Raw genomic sequence first — 16,591 nt, 5'->3', positions numbered from 1 at the left:
ATGCTACTTATACTTGATTGCTGAACCAATGTCAATCTTTTTTTTTTTTAATAGGAAAAATATCATGATATCAAAGCAAGAAAAATGTCTTGATTTTGAAAATACAAGACTGAAAAATACAAACCATGGGACATAGCTTATATTCTTGGAAATACTTAAATATACACAACTAAAAACATCATTTGTGGGTACTTAAAACACAATGTGATAATCATTAAAAACAAACACAATTTTCTTAAGAATAAGTGGTAGCAAATGAAATTGATTTCCTGTTTTGACAGGGTAACAGAAATGGTAATTGAATGGATACAGTAGAAGTTAACATAGCTAGAGGTGGCCAGGTGGCTCAGCAAGTAAGAGCACCAGCTCCAGTGTTGGGATGACCTGGGGATCGAATCTGGACTCAGATACTTAGCACCATACCCAGAAATAACTGGCCGTGTAACCTTGAGCAAGTTACTTAACCCCGATTGCTTAAAAAGAAAATAAATAAAGAAGTTAACATGGTATATGATGGCCAGGCTTCTAGTATATGCCTTAAAGTAAGGGAACAGGATATGGAGAGCAGATGAGATTTCCAAGGAGATCATTCCTAGGATGTGGAACAGATAGAATTATAAGCCAAATGTGAGATGTCATTTAGGCAACTAGACTATATGAATTTCTTTGTTGTGGACATAACGGAAGTCTTTGTATTGCTGCAATGGCTCTTAGCATCCTGTTGTTAAAAATATTCACAAGGGAGATATCTGCCTAGTCATACTTGATTGAGCCTAAATCCCATGATGACTATATTTCTTACCATTTTTTGTCTTTGTGAAGAAAAAAGGAACAAAGAGAAGGCCTGGCAGTCACCTAAACCATAACCATAATCAGAAGTACTGACATACATCCTCATCCAGTTATTGAAAACTGTATCTTTAAAATCTAAGTAAAAACTTTCTTATATAACATTTCAGTTGTAGTCTCAATTGTTTATAGCATATTAATATCTGAGGTTAGTATAGCTTCCAAAAAGTTGCCTACTCACTAGACAGATCATATAAAATTTCACATTGTTATTCAAGTTATTCTGTAGAAAAGAAAAAAAAATGAGGGCTAATAGTGAGTAGAATCATGTTTCCAGGGTTGTATTGAGAAACATGAGCTCTTGCAGATTCTATTAAGTTAGAAAGGATTTTAATACAATTTCGAAAAACAATATGTTTACTTCCTGAGGACCAGCCTAGCCTAGAATAGAAGGGTTTGTCTCCAATAAGCTGCCATTTGATGATGGACATTTTGGCCCTGACAACATCTGAAATAAGGGAGAAAACATTTATGTCTTCTGTTATGAGAGAGCTATGAGGAAAAGTGCAGAGGGTAATAAAAATTGTACCATTTTATCTATAATTATTAATTCAACTATTAGTACTGTACATGTGAGATCTTTGTCGATTGGTCAACACATGGGTTAACCATTACAGAAGCTGAAAAAAAACAATCTTGACATTTTTACTATAAATTAAACTAGAAGACAAGATAAATTTGCAGAAAAAAATGGAAAGACAACTAACTGGATCTCTTAAAAGGACAAAGCTAGAAGGTAGGGTTTTGTTTATATCTAAGGCAAGAAGAAAGACCAAATCATGAGTCATCTGGTCATTTTTACTTTGAAGAAAATAAAAAGTGTCCGTTTAAATTACCATAACAGTCTGAAAACATGAATGAATTTTTGAACACTATTCCATGAAATTCCCACAAAAGTTTTCAGTAGATTAGACAATATTTTGATCAGTCTTATTATTTCATCCACATAACCCTTGTCTTTATCTCATCATTGTCTCTGTTGCCCTCAAGGGACAACTTGATGTATAGCAAGCAGAATAGTACTCAATTGCAGAGTGTGAATGAGAGACAGACAGACAGACAGAGACAGAAACAGAGGTAGACAGAGATGGAGAGACAGAAAGAGTTTCTTGAACTCTTACTATGTAACAGGATTTGTGTTCAGTCCTGAGGATAGAAAAATAAGAAAAAAAAATGATTTCCCCTTTCTAATGAAAAAATAGACACATAAATAGAAGGTAGAAAGTATGGGAGACTGTAGAAGGGTGCTAACTTTCATAAGATAAGGCAGCTAGCATGTTGTTAGAAAAGAATGGGGAGTAAACAGGATAGAAATGAGTAATGTGAATTGGACATCTACTGATATGGAATTTCGAGGCAGGGAATGCCACTTCCTATAATAAGACTTCCAACAACCTCCCTTAATTCTAGTGACTTCCCTCTGTTTATCATGTATTATTTATCCTTAACATAGATTGTGCATAGCTCTTTGTATATTGTCCCATCTTGAATTGATATAAATTAGGTATAGCAATTTTTTTTCTTTTAAAATAAGGACATTTCATAATGGATGGTGAATAAATAAATTAATTTATCAAAACAAGTATAACCAATTATATAACAATAAAGCTGAAAACTTAGTGAAATATAAGAATATCTACAAAAATACAAAGGATTCCATTTAAAAATAAACAGTGAAGTAAAAATCAAATCAAGTACAAAAGAGGAATGGAAGGATTTCCTCAGATGAATTTACTATTAGTTATGTGAAATACTTTTTAGAATTTTGGTGGTGTAGTGATGTTGAGTCAATAATGAATGGCAAAAATAGATAAATAAATTTGGAGTGATAGAACTTTTTTTATTTTTAGAATTCTCAGAGTCATAGATAAAATTGTCATCCTCCCTGTGCTTCTGTGTTTTTGCTTTATCTCCCATTCAATGCAAAATGTTACATTCAATGACTTCTAAAAGTCCTGGAATTTCTAGATATATCATACTATAGTCAAAGTATCAGTATGGTACATAAGCTTTTAACAAAAATAAATGAAGAAATTCATTTTCCATATTTCTTTGGAAAACCTTGGTCTTAATATTCAAATTGGGAAGGATAAAGCAGGAAAAAAAGAAGTATAGTGGATTATCTGTAATGAAAATGAATGGGGAAATGAGAAAAAAACATATTTATAAAAGAATAAAGCAATATATTTTAAAAACAATATTAACCAATTTGGATTTAAATAGGTAATACTACAGTTAGGCAAGGACTTGATTCATTTCTCTAGAGGGAGAAAGAGAAAAACATCTGTGTATGACCTACTCTGTACCAGGATCCTGCTAAGTTCTTTACACATATTATCTCCTTTGATCCTGACAAATGCTTTATGAAATATATATATATATATGTGTGTGTGTGTGTGTGTGTATGTGCATATATATATGTATATATATACATACATATATATATATATTGTTATTACCTCCACTTACCAATTGAGGAAATCACAATTAATAATGGTTCCTGGCCTCTTTGATAGCCCCAGTACATGATAAATTATGTAACTTAACCTCACAAAATTAGCTAATAGCATTTCCAAAACAAAACTTCTAATTACGCTCCAAAATAAAACCTATTTTGGTTCAGGACCATTTGAACCTCAGTGCTGGCTTTTTCCTGAAGAAATGGCAGGACTTTGCATGTCAATCTAGTAGTTTGCATGAAAAACAAAAAAATAAAAAAAAAAGTTTTTCCTACTTTTCCATTTCTGATCACTGTTCAACTCTCCTTTATCTTACCATGAATAATGAATGAGCTTTCATATCACTCATACATTTTAGGTCAGGCTTTGTTTCCTGAACCATCTATGGGTCAAACTGTATGATTTTGACAAAGATCCCAGACTACCAAAGTTTTATTTTTTTTTCAAAGCCCTTGTTATAATACCACTGCTAAAATCAAAGTGGATATAAATGCAATTGAGACTGGTGGAATTGCCATTCTAAATGATAAAAAATAGGGCTCTTAGTCATTTTGCTTTTACTTTATATTTAAATAACTTGATGCAACTACTTAGTTTTTAAACCAAATCGATGCATGTCCTCTAGCTATAGCAAAAAGAAAGGTGTCTTTTTCTTTTTTGGCAATGAAGTTTTATAATCTTGAACTAATTATTGCTAAAGAAGATCATCAACTAGATTAATGCTACAACCATTGCTTTTAGTTGCACTTGTAAAATTTTTAATTAGCAAGCATTTTTAATTGGTCCCTCTTATAACTTCCAGTTTAGTAAATGTCAACTCTACAGACCCCAAACATCACATCCTTCAATATATAATTATAGAATTTGGTAAAAACAAATTCTCATAATGACTGTGTCTGAAAATATGTGTCTTTCTGCATATTGAGTTCCGCTCAAAGGTAAGCAGTTTGTTTCATCTTTTTTCATTGTGATTTATGGATTATAATCATGACAATCAGAATTCTATAGTCTTAGAAAGGTGTTTTTTTTTTCTCTTTAAAAGTTTTTTTATATCATTGTGTAAACTATTCTCCTAGTTCTGTTCACTACCTTCTACAATAGTTCTTAGAGACCTCAATTTCCTTTCAAATTGACCATTCCATCATTTCTTATGGTAGAGACATTTCATTATATTATAATACCACCATTTCTTTGGCTCAGTGGTTCTCAACACCTGCAGTGAAATCTGTTGTGGACACTGAGATGCATTTATAAGGTCCTAGAAATTAAAAGAATTTTCATAATAATACTAAGATATTTCAGTTTCTAATAAGGTAAATATTGATATATAAGGCCCACATAAATAAAAGTTCTCTGGAGGTTTTTGAAAAATTTTAGCAGTATAAAAGTGTCCTAAGACCAAAAAGTTTGAGAATCACTGAAGTAGAAATTCTCCAATAGAGAAAGACTCACTAGTTTCAAAATTGTAACTACCATGTAAAGAGTTACAAGAAATAGTTTTGTACATATGGGTTTTTTATTTCCTGGATAATATTTAAATAGACATTCAACCTCATACAAGAGATCAATTACTTTGCAGATTTAGGAGAATCTTTGAAGCTAATTTATAAAGCATTTGGTCCTTTTCAGAATTCTCATTTTACAGATGCAAAGAATCACTTTCTACAAACTTCCCTTAATTTTTCCCAAACCAAATGTTTTCTTCTGTTCATTTTCACATGTAATCTGGAGATAAACCTGTGAAACTAAATTCTCTTCCAAGTGCTTGGGGCAATTAAAATTGTTTTACAAAGCAACTAGTGGTTTTATTTCCACAGACACTTTCAGTTCACTTCTATGCAGAAGTAGCATGACTGGATCTGGATAATGATACAAGTCAAATCTCTAAACTTTAACAAAAAGTTGTCAGCTCTGATTCTTAAAATACATAATCCAAAGGATTCATTAAAAAAATGGCTCCACAGAATATGAACACTTTGGACAATCAGACAATAAAACTGTGAAATTGCTGCAGTGCTACAAATACCAAAAGTTAATTTGATAAACCTGGCATTTGAGAGACAGAAATTAATGTGTATGGTGGACGCTCATTCCTCTAGGTTCCCTACATTTTAGCCTTGAAATATTTGTACCACATGACCTTAGTTACTGACAAATGTCTTCAGTGAGTTAAAATTTAATGCTATTCCTTTAGATTTTTTCTTTTACATTATCAATATAAGAAATATGTTTTTTTTAAAAAAAGATCTTGGTCTTATTCAAAATCATAGGTGAAACAACTAGTATATTACATAGTACCCTGGTTATAAAAAAAAGAAAATCTTATGCAATATATTACTCCTTGAATTTACTGCCAAGAAACTCATATTTAAGTATAACATTTATCTGGAGTAAATGATCTTGTTACTCAAATGCCTGTGAACATCAATTTCTCTCTGGGTTTTTTTAAACTGTTACTATTTTTATATTGTTTTATTATGTATTTAATATAAATGTCTTCAGATATTTTACAGAAGCATTGCTCTTTCTCCCCCTCCCTTATATGTGAACATACATATATATGAATGCAATATGTGCAAGAGAAAAAAAAAACGATTATTGTTTATAATTTATAAATCATAGAATGTGAAATTAAGTACCACATAAAAGATGTACAGTCCATGTTTTCTTCTGAAACATGAATATACACATACAAATAGAGATTCACACCTATTATACATTCACATATATCTGAACAGACATTTATATGCATATGTATATGTCTATATTTATATATAATGTATATAGATATACAAATGCACAGATTAATATGTACATAGATGGACAATGTTTAGAAAATTCCAAGAAAATGAAATTAATGATCTAGATGCTATAAAAGCAATAAATTATTCTTATTTGAAGATGATTTTAGAGTTTACTTAGAAAATAAGTAATGAGGAATTAAGTGAAACTAATTTAAGCCTGTACCAGTTTCAGCAAAAGAGAATACAAAATAAAGACACAAAAACATGAAACTTTTTTATAGCAATGCTAAAAAACGAAGAGGAAATAAAGGAAAGAGATATTCTGCTCAATATTAATTCATAAAATATATAAAATCGATAGTCAATCTATCAAAGCACATTTGAGATTTATATGAGTAATTACAAAACAATTTACAGACATAAAAAGAAAAATAATTAGAAGAATATTTATCCTTTGTGATTGAATAAGGCCAATGCAATGAAAGTGGTAAATCTGCTTAAATTAACTGAGAATTATACCTACACTGATTTAACTACTAAGGAATTTCTTTATAGAGCTAGATAAAAAATAACAAAAGTTGTGAAAAACCAAAAGGACTAGAATCAGGGGTAAATGAGAAAAAAAGTTGGTTTGCTAAGGCAACAAGCTTCTCTTAGATATCAAATTCTATTACAAAGCATTAATGACTAAATCTATTTTGTGTTATTAAAAACAAATGATATATCAATGAAACAAACTAGATAAGGAATAATTAGAAACAATATAAAAAAAGAAAACAATTGTCCAGAAGTCAGTAAGCCCAATAATATAATCCGCTTAATAAAATATTCCCTATTCTAGAAGAGTTACTGCAGCAGTTTGAAAGCATTTACAACAGAAGTTGACTTAGCTTTTATTCCACATGCCATAAGTAACAAATAGATACGCTAACTAATTATGAAAGGTGACTTTATTTTTTTTTAATGAAAATCAATGTAAATACCTTGTATAACTGTGATTAGGAGACCAATTCTCGACCATATAAAGGATGTAGAACATCATAAAAGATAAACTAGACAATTTTAATTACATATCATTGCAAAATTTTTGCATCAACTAATGACAAACACTACTAGAATGAAAAAAAAAGTAAGTGTCTATTGTGGAAGACAATAAAAAAACTTTATGTAAAATATCTCAGATGAATATATGATACTCAATATCTGTAGGAAATTAACATAAATGTGTCATTCTTATAAGAGTAGGTTTACTATGTAGGGGAAAGGGAAGAATATTTAGAAATGAATGTGATGCAAGATAAAATATATTAACATAGTTTAAGGTTAAAAAAAGCTCAGAACAAGAAAATCTTATATTTTAGGTTATAGCATAAGTTTGAACTAATAAATAGATTATAGCATAAATAGGGTATAGCATAACTTTGAACTAAAAAAATTGGAACTTTAATGTAGAAAAAGACACAGTCTTATATTTGACTTCAAAATATTAACTTTTCAATTATGAGGAAGACAGAGTTAGAGAAAAGTTTATTTTAAAAAATATGGGGGGAAAGGTGGAGCCAACATAGTAGAGTGGAAGCAGGGACCCACCAGAGTCTAGATTACCTAGATTATCTAGAGTACTAGATCACCAGAGTCCCCTCCAAATCCCTTCAAATACATTTAAAAAGTGATTCTGAACAAATTCTAGAGTGGCAGAACCTACAAAGAGACAGAGTAAGGCAGATTTCCAGCCCAAAACAACATGGAAGTTTGACAGCAAGGGGCGGTTGCACCAGGTTGAGAGAGAAGGGCAGTCTAACACAGGCCATGCCAGTGCAGATCCGGCCCCAGGGAAGCCAGAGCAGACCTTTGGGGAACCAAATCACTGGCAGCAGTGGTGGTTTCCAGAGTTCTCAATCCACTGGTGCCAGAAACAACTTAGAAGGTCAGCAGGAGGGTTCTGTTAGAAGTGGATGAGAGAGAAGTACAGTCAAGGTCAAGGTGTGCCAATAGAGCCCCCACCCCAGAAAATCAGGAGCAGGTGACTAAATTGCCAGCAGCAATGGCAGCTGCTGCTCCTGGAATTTTCAGAAGGCAAGCACCAACACCAGGCACACATCCGCCATTACTACCAGCTCCAGTTCAGCACCTGGCACCTGAGGCACCAACTCATAAACCAGGAACCAGATTCCTAGGCTCTAGCACAAGTAGCTTGGGCAGTGCACCCTGTGCCCAGAAGCAGAAATCAGCTTTAAAAGACAGAAAAAATGGTAAATGCCAAGAGAAAAAAGCAATAAAGAAAAACAATCACCATAGAGAAGAATCTTGGGGACAAGGTGTAGCAGCAAGCACCCTAGCATACCCAGGGTGGCTGCCAAAACAGGTTCTTAGATCTGCTTTTCTAAAGGAAAGCAACTCAAAATGGCTTAACAATCTTGCTTTAATCAAACATGTCATTTACCTAGTTCAGGGGGAAAAGGTCAGCACCCCAAATTTCAGAAAATACAAACAAGTTACAAGCAGACAGAGAAACAGATCAGCAGACAGGCTTCCACATAATTAACCATTACATCCATACCTAGTCAGTTACCAGAGAGGGAAGAAGCATCAACATCTGGGTTTTCAAAGCTGGGGGGCTTAATGGCTGCCCAGAGTCTCATCTGGTCAAATCACACAACTTTTCTCGAAGTGAGTCCCAAAGCAAAACCTCACTTCAGGGTATATATAGCCATCTCCTGGCTCAGAGAATGTAACAACCATCTCAACCCACTGCCCAATCACAAATCAACAAGGCGTGGGCACCTCCCTCCACAGGCTTCATGTGATCACATTCAGCCTCTTAGGGGACAGAGTACATTTTCAAATCAAGGACAGTTCTCAAAGTCATTTAAGCCTATCAAAGGGCCTAGGGGCAGGGACAATCCTCAGATTCCAATTCCCATAACAGAAGGTAGATCGAAGCATGAATTAAGGAGAGGGCAATGGTCTCAATATAGTGGAATCCAAAACTTCAAATGGTCTCAAGTCCAAAAAGCCTTCTTGAAAGAGTTCAAGAAGGACTTTAAAAGTCAAATTAGGAAAGTAGAAAAAAATTGAATTTCATATGTCTTCCAAAAAAGGGATATATCTATGTGTATGTATGAATGCATGGATGTATATGTATACATGTGTATATAAATGTCACACTATACCAACACAATGCATACGTATATACATGTATTCATACATTTATGTTTATATATATTATATAAATACATGCATATATGCATTGTATCCGTGTATACATTCATGCATATATTTGTTATATATACCAAAATATGATTATGTTTATTCATAAAGTAACCTGTGTATATGTGTGTGTACATATGTCTATGTGTGTATTATGTGTTTATCATACAGAAACATTGGGGAGAAAATGTTTGTCTTGGACACCCTTCCATTTCTTTTTCACCCAAATTAGTCCCTGGAAATACAGTGGAGTCTTCACTGTCTTTATTGAATCAAGGTTGGGTTCTGTAACAGCATGTTGATGATTTCCTACAGGCAAGCTGAATTCATAAAGTTACCAAGGCAATTCCAGCTGCCTCAGGGACTGCAAAGACAACCATAAAGGGGCACTTGACTAGAAGTTTTTAATCAGTTTGCTTTTCAAGCTGAAAAGACAATAAACAATTGGAAATTTTTATACTTTTCTAGCTTTGTTTTTTTTTTTTAATTAAATACCTTATTGTTATTTTTCCTTAGGTTATCACATTTCATTCTGCTGGAGAAAATTCCTTTTGAATTAAATTTCTAAAGATGGTGTTCTGATGTCAATCCTTTTTGAATTGGCCACCTACTAAATCATATCATGATTAAAGATTTCCTGTCTTGAAAACTTGCTGCTGATCTCAGAAAGAATTGCTATTTGGAATCCAAGAGGCTAATTTCTACCCATATTGTTTGATGAAGAGAAAGACATTAAAATTTGTTTGTTTTTCTTTGGTATGCATTATAGATGGAGTGTGAGAGGAGTTAATTAAAAGTGATTTCCTTTTTCATGAGTTAGAGAACATGACAACATCTATCCCAAACTAGAGGTATAATAGCTTCACATGCCTTATGATCTGCCTGTTTTCTGTTTGTTTGTTTGTTTTTTTCTGAAGGATGCTGCACAGAGAAGTTGGTATCAAACACTGCTTCCTTTCTGGATATTCTGCTTTTATTCTTTCAAGAGAAAGCTCATTGGTCATATTCCAGATGTGTTTTTGTGGGGAATCAAAAAGGCTAGGATAAACTGCTTAAAGAATACCATGTGAGAAAGATTTAATCCAGGTAGTTTAAACTTCAAAGGGTCAAGGGAATTTCACTTTTTTTTGGCCAATGTTAAAAAAAAATTAGAAACTACTAAGTGGGAGTTAGCAGATTGTTAAAATATTTGCTGATAGAAAAAAATTTGTTCTAAAAATAGTCAGTAATCCAATGTTTTGTTGTTGTTGTTCCAGATAATGTTAAGCATTTCTGCTTAAGTGAAAAGACCTCATGTTGATTGGTAGATGAGAGGAGGGGCATGATTATGTAGTTCCAGCTGTGTGCAGAAAGTAGGTTAGTCAGCATGATGTTATGATTCATCCTACATGGAGTGTTCACAGGATGTTAGAAGCATAGATATAAAAGCTGGAAGGGACTTGAGATGTCATGGTCTCCCATCCTTCATTTTATAGATGAAGCAACAGAGGGAGAGATGTTCATTATGGTAAAAGTCAGGGACATTTTTTGAGTTGACTTGGTCATTAATTCATTGTTTCTCCATATGTTTTTTGTGTAACCAGCACATGCGTTGTTTTTGCAAAGAAGGTACCTACCAGCATTGGTATAATGATTTTCCTCAACAATATATTCCCTTTATCAATGAAATTATAAATTCAGTCCTTAGATTTTATATTATTATCCAAATATTTTATATTATATTTTATATAATATTTTATATATTACCCAAATATTTTATATTATTGTTTTCATTTTGTGTTATGTAATCTTTTATTCATTAACTTCTATGTAGGTAATTTAATATCTTAGATTATTAATCTCTTTAAAGGGATATGTATTATTCTATATTCTATCCAGAATGACTAGAAAAATGCTGAGTATACATTTGAATATAGCATAAGAACATATATAGCTAATAACACATTAAAAATAATAAATTAATGACCAGTATACTAATCCAAAAGTCAACTCAAAAGTGTCCCTATCATTTTGTGTCCAGGCATTGTGAAACACTCTTTACAAATATTGTCTCATTTGATTCATTCAAAAGCCTTGGGAGTTATGTGCTATTATTATCTCCACTTTACAGATAAGGAAACAGAGGCAAATACAGACTTGCCCAGGGTCACACATCTGGTGGTAAGTATCTGAGATTAAATCTGAACTCAGGTTTTCCTGACTTTATTCACCATACCACCTATTGTAACCTTCTTGAGAGTAGTAGTGGTATCACTTATTCAATATCCTCATTATCTAGCAAATAATTGTTATTTTATTTTAATGGAAATTAAATTGGGAATACATAGAATATGTGATATGAATTTGAAATATAAAAACCTAACTTTTGGAAGCATATCATAGTGAAAACTGTGCCATCCTGAGAATCAGTAAGTCATGGGCTCATCTGACTTCTAATACACACTGCACATGTGATTATTATTGAATAGTTTTTCTTTTTAGTAACACCAAGAAAATTTCTATAACTGCAAATTGAAAAAGAATTAGAGATATACAATGATAAAAGGAATTTCTTCAATGGGATTCTTGTCCATCATTGAAATCACAAGTCCAGAAAAGCCAAATAAAACAAACAAATCAAACGAAATCAAACAAAATGTGAAAACATGAAAGTAATTTTAAGTGGCCAAGCCCCAGACTCCATGATGCATATGTGCTAAGGTTTAACTAACCCCGAGAACAGGCATTGCTGGCACTCTCCCTGACACTTACTTGTTAAGGTAGCTAAGCAATCACTAATCCCATTATGTATTCCTTATTTGGCAAATCAGAAAATGTGCTCGTTTTAGTGGTCTAAACTATTTTACCTCTTAGCCTCACTGGTGGCATGGCAATAGCTTATTAGGGTCACATCAGTGCTTTGTATGAGTCCTGAGTAGCATGGAGTTGGTGGGGTTTAGTGCCCAACTTACTGTTTGTCCAAGCCAATATCTAGGTAGCTGAGGCATGATTTTTGTTTTTAATAGCTGCCAACCCTGCATGTTAGAGTTGTGCATTTAAGAAACATTTTCCTCTCCTTTTGCCCTGCACACTGAACCAAACTCTGGGCTATGTTTGTCAGGAAGGATTCTTTTGGGCATATGTAATTTGTCCTGAATCTTGGATAAAAAGATATAATGCAATTGATTCAACAATAGTGGAAAGAATAAAGTGTTTCAGGAAACTTGGATTCTCATGACATTCCTGTTACTATCTATTTTTGAGTTTGTGAAACTTATTTTTCCTTTCTAGACACCCAGTTTCCTCATTTTTTCACATAAGGGGAATATATAATATGAGCTATAGGGACCACCAAGCACTAAGATTAATTGATTCAGAGTTGCAGATCTAGAAATATACTTCTGTTTCACGTTATGGTTCAGGTTATTAGAAGATCAGGATATTCATTCTTTCAGACAAAAAACAATTATGATTAAAAATAGCAATGATGATGCAGAAGCAATCCTACAGTCAATGATGTTACTGGCTCTTGCAAATCAGATAAAATAGGTTCCCATACTAGTAGTATCCTTGTAAAAATGTGTTCACATTCCACCAATCAATTGGCCCACTGACCTCTGAAAGCATTCTACCTTCATTGCTATCAGCAGAGAATATCATGTTTAATGCAATTTCTCCAACATGATTCAATCTCTGACAAGAAAAGTAAAGAATGCTTTTGGCAATCTATGTGCTGGTCCACTTCATATTGACTTTAAAAGAACGTAGGCATATACCAAGTAGTAATGGTTTAATGGGGGTGGGGAGAGGATTTTCCTTTGAGTTAGAAGTACAGGATTTGAGTTCTAAGTCAGAACCTAATTTTTATGTTACTATTGTCAATTGAAAGAACTTTGTGTTTCAGTTTTATTATTTGTAAAAATGGGTACATTGATATTTGTATAACCAACAACACAAAGTTGTAAGAAATATACTTTGTGAACTACAAAGTCATAGCTTTCTCAGGAAAAAAAATCTTCCCTCAAAAATTTTACTTACTTGTTAGTCAGGATTGAGGATTTAGTCATGGCTTATTTCACGTGCTACAGATGACTATTCTTAAGTAAAATCCTAGGCAAAGTCTGTATAAGTTCCCCTGCCTCTCTTTCATGTGCCTTCCCTCCCCAATATGATTTTCTTTCCCTGCTACATGCTTTTTCCTTTTATTCCTTATTAAAATATGTTTTCATTATGAATGACTCGATAAGTCTAAATATTCCTACAAGATTGAATTCAATCTTTTGGACTGTCATTCAAGACCCTTCACTAAGTACTTTTTCAACTTATATTTTGTTACATCCAAATCATACTTTTCCAGCTGTAGGAAAATATCTTCTAATTAACTTTTTGCACAAGTCAAGAGGATAAATTGAACTTCATTTTCACATATCTTGAATTTTTCCCCTCTTCACCTTTGCTTACACAATCTACTTCAATTAGAATAATTTTCTTCCTGGATACATATCAAAATCCTATACTCTTTCAAGACATAGCTTGAAACCCACCTTATACAAAATAAAAACAAAAGAAACACTTAGATTCTTTAGCATATATTGCAAGCACCATTTTATGGGTTATTTTAGTCTTTTGCCTTTTTTGTCACAATTCCTGTAACTCCTTTTCCTTGACATTAAATTTCTTCTTTGAAGAGGGGGTCCACAACTCATACAACTTTATGTACTATAGAGTACCTGCCACACAATTCATCCACACAGTGGAAACATCTCTAGCTTTAAAGTAAAAAAACCTGGGTTCAAATACTTTACCTGACAACTTACTATCTATGTGCATTTCAAAAATTCTTGGGTCTCAGAATCCTCTTTTTTAAAATCAGAGAGGAAGGATTGTACTAAATGGTCTTAGTATTTCCTCCTCCCCACCTGTCCTCTCTCTCTCTCTCTCTCTCTCTCTCTCTCTCTCTCTCTCTCTCTCTCTCTCTCTCTCTCTCTCTCTCTCTCTCTCTCTCTTTCTCTCTCTCTCACTTTCTCTCTCTCTGTCTCTCTCTGTATGTATACATATATGTTTGTATGTATGTATATATATAATATAATTGAATGAATGAACATGACACTTACTAGGAATAAATAATTGCTCTTTTTAAAAAAAATAAGGTACAAGGGAATGAAACTCTATGAATTTGTGGTTTCATCAAACCTCATGAGGGAGGGACTTGGAGGAGGTTATAGTTGTAAAATCAAATTGTGCGTATCCTCCTATGTTTTCTAATGACAAAGATTATTCTTATATAGGAGGAGTTGGTAAACTTTCAGAAAAAAATCACAACAATATTAATTTGTATTTGTGTCAAATGACTGGTACATAGGGAGAATTGAGATTAATGTGACTGTGACTAAGTTTCAAAGAATATTGTGCTAGAAAGTAGTTCTTCAGATGTGGGAGAAGAGAGGACACATAAAAGTAACCAACAGTTCAATGCCCCTGAGGAGCAGCAAACAGTTCTATTTTGACCATAAAATTATAATCCTTAGTCTATCATTTACCAGTTTATTATTCTATTCTTTCCCTGAAAAAATAGCTAATTTACATTCATAGAAAAAATATCATTACATAGTGATTCACAGATTCCAAAATGTTTTCCTATCCATGATCTCATTTGTAATATACATATATATATATATATATATATATATATATATATAAAACGTCAAATCAACCAAATTCAATTCAATTAAGCAAGCATTTGTTAATCATCTATGGGCAACATATCAATAATTTTAATATATTGATAATAGTATGATAACTGAGTTGTGTTAGGCATATCTTTATTAAAGAGCATCCTATTTGACTCACTTAATTCAGACAGAATGCCAAATACATTTCTACTAATTGAAAAGTGAAGGCTGTCGTTTACAGGAAACTCACTTTTTCTTTCCCAGCATTTCAGCAGACCCTACTTGAATCCTTTCTTCTATACTCAAAAATCTATTAGAGAAAATCTTTGTGAAGGACTTTAAAAGAAAGGCAGAATGTAATAGAGGAAAAAGGTATTCCACTAGTTTCCTGGACTCTGTGCATAATCATTTGACTCTGGACAAAAACCACACCCACCTACATATTTAGCTTTGAGAATTAGAACACCAAAAGGAAAGAGTACTGACCTGGGTAATGGACCACATAGTTTTTATAAGCAAACAGCAAAACTGTGAAATCATTAAAGGTTGTCTTCAGTCTTCCATATCCCCTTTTCCAATGGTTTTTGCAGTCCAATTAATACTATTTTGTTCTCAAGCATCCATGTTTTCTGATGTTTTGCATCTTTACTCTTCATAGAGAAAATCATTCCATTTGATCATTCAGTCATACAGCTAATAATTATTTACTCAAATGATGCTATGTGTAGTAAATAATAATAGTAAGAGCCAAAATTCCTTTAACATTTTAATATTTTCAAGGAAATTTCTGTATGTTATCTCATCTGATCCTTACAACAAACCTGGCAGAAGAATGCTATTATTGTCATGAGGAAATGAAAGCTCAACTTAGTAAGTATGTGATCTTCTCAGATTCACTCAACTTGTAATTTTCTATGGCAGGATTCAAAATTAGGTATACCTGATTCCAAATTTGATATTCTGTCCTATCTACTATCCTGCATTGCAGACCTGTTTCCTGTTTTTCATAGTTAATAAGGTAGTTGTGGTTTGTTGGAATTGTACAGGCAAAATAAATGGAATAGGAGACAGAAGACTTTGTCCTAGTTCTTCCATTAACTTTCTGTGTGATAAATTATTCTATTTCTTCAGAATTTAGAGGATCAAAGCCCACAGCAGCACTTATAGCTTTAGACTCAATAGTGAAAGATTTCATAAACCAGAATTGGTTAAGATATGTTCTGACTGGAAGCTCTCATTGAAACTGAATTTAACAAGATTTTACCAAATCCCTGTCACATAACTACAGTGCTAGAATACCGGAGATACAAAGATGATAAATGGCACTGTCATTGTCCTAAAGGAGTTTATAGTCTAATGACTGAGGGGAAGCATCTATGATGATGCATGATAGAATGAGATGACTTTGTCTTTGAGGTTGTGGGAAGGCTTCCTAGATTGGCAACAGAAATAGGATGAGGGATTTGGGGAATCTTTGCACTGAATAGAAAACTTCTTAGCAAAAGCAGAGTAGTGGGAAAAAAAACAAGTGTAGAGAGCAGTGCAGTTAACTGGAAAGCAATACATGGAGGAGAGTAAAATGATATCAAAGGACTGATAGATCTGAAATTGGGAACTTAGAGATTTTATACACACATATATACATGTATACACACAAACTTTAGAGTAGGCTATATAT

The 16,591-nt window shown here is 32.9% G+C and overlaps 1 pseudogene; it reads right to left on the bottom strand.

The window, feature by feature from the left end:
* The window catches only part of LOC138153207 (cyclin-dependent kinase 9 pseudogene), a 153,893-nt pseudogene that overhangs the window by 81,422 nt on the left and 55,880 nt on the right, over positions 1-16,591 (bottom strand).

Source organism: Petaurus breviceps, unplaced genomic scaffold (genome assembly GCF_028583685.1).
Source record: "Petaurus breviceps papuanus isolate PSGF00001 unplaced genomic scaffold, PetGlider_PUasm1.0 151, whole genome shotgun sequence".
NCBI classification, from domain to species: Eukaryota; Metazoa; Chordata; class Mammalia; order Diprotodontia; family Petauridae; genus Petaurus; species Petaurus breviceps.
This window is presented reverse-complemented; position numbering and strand designations above follow the sequence as displayed.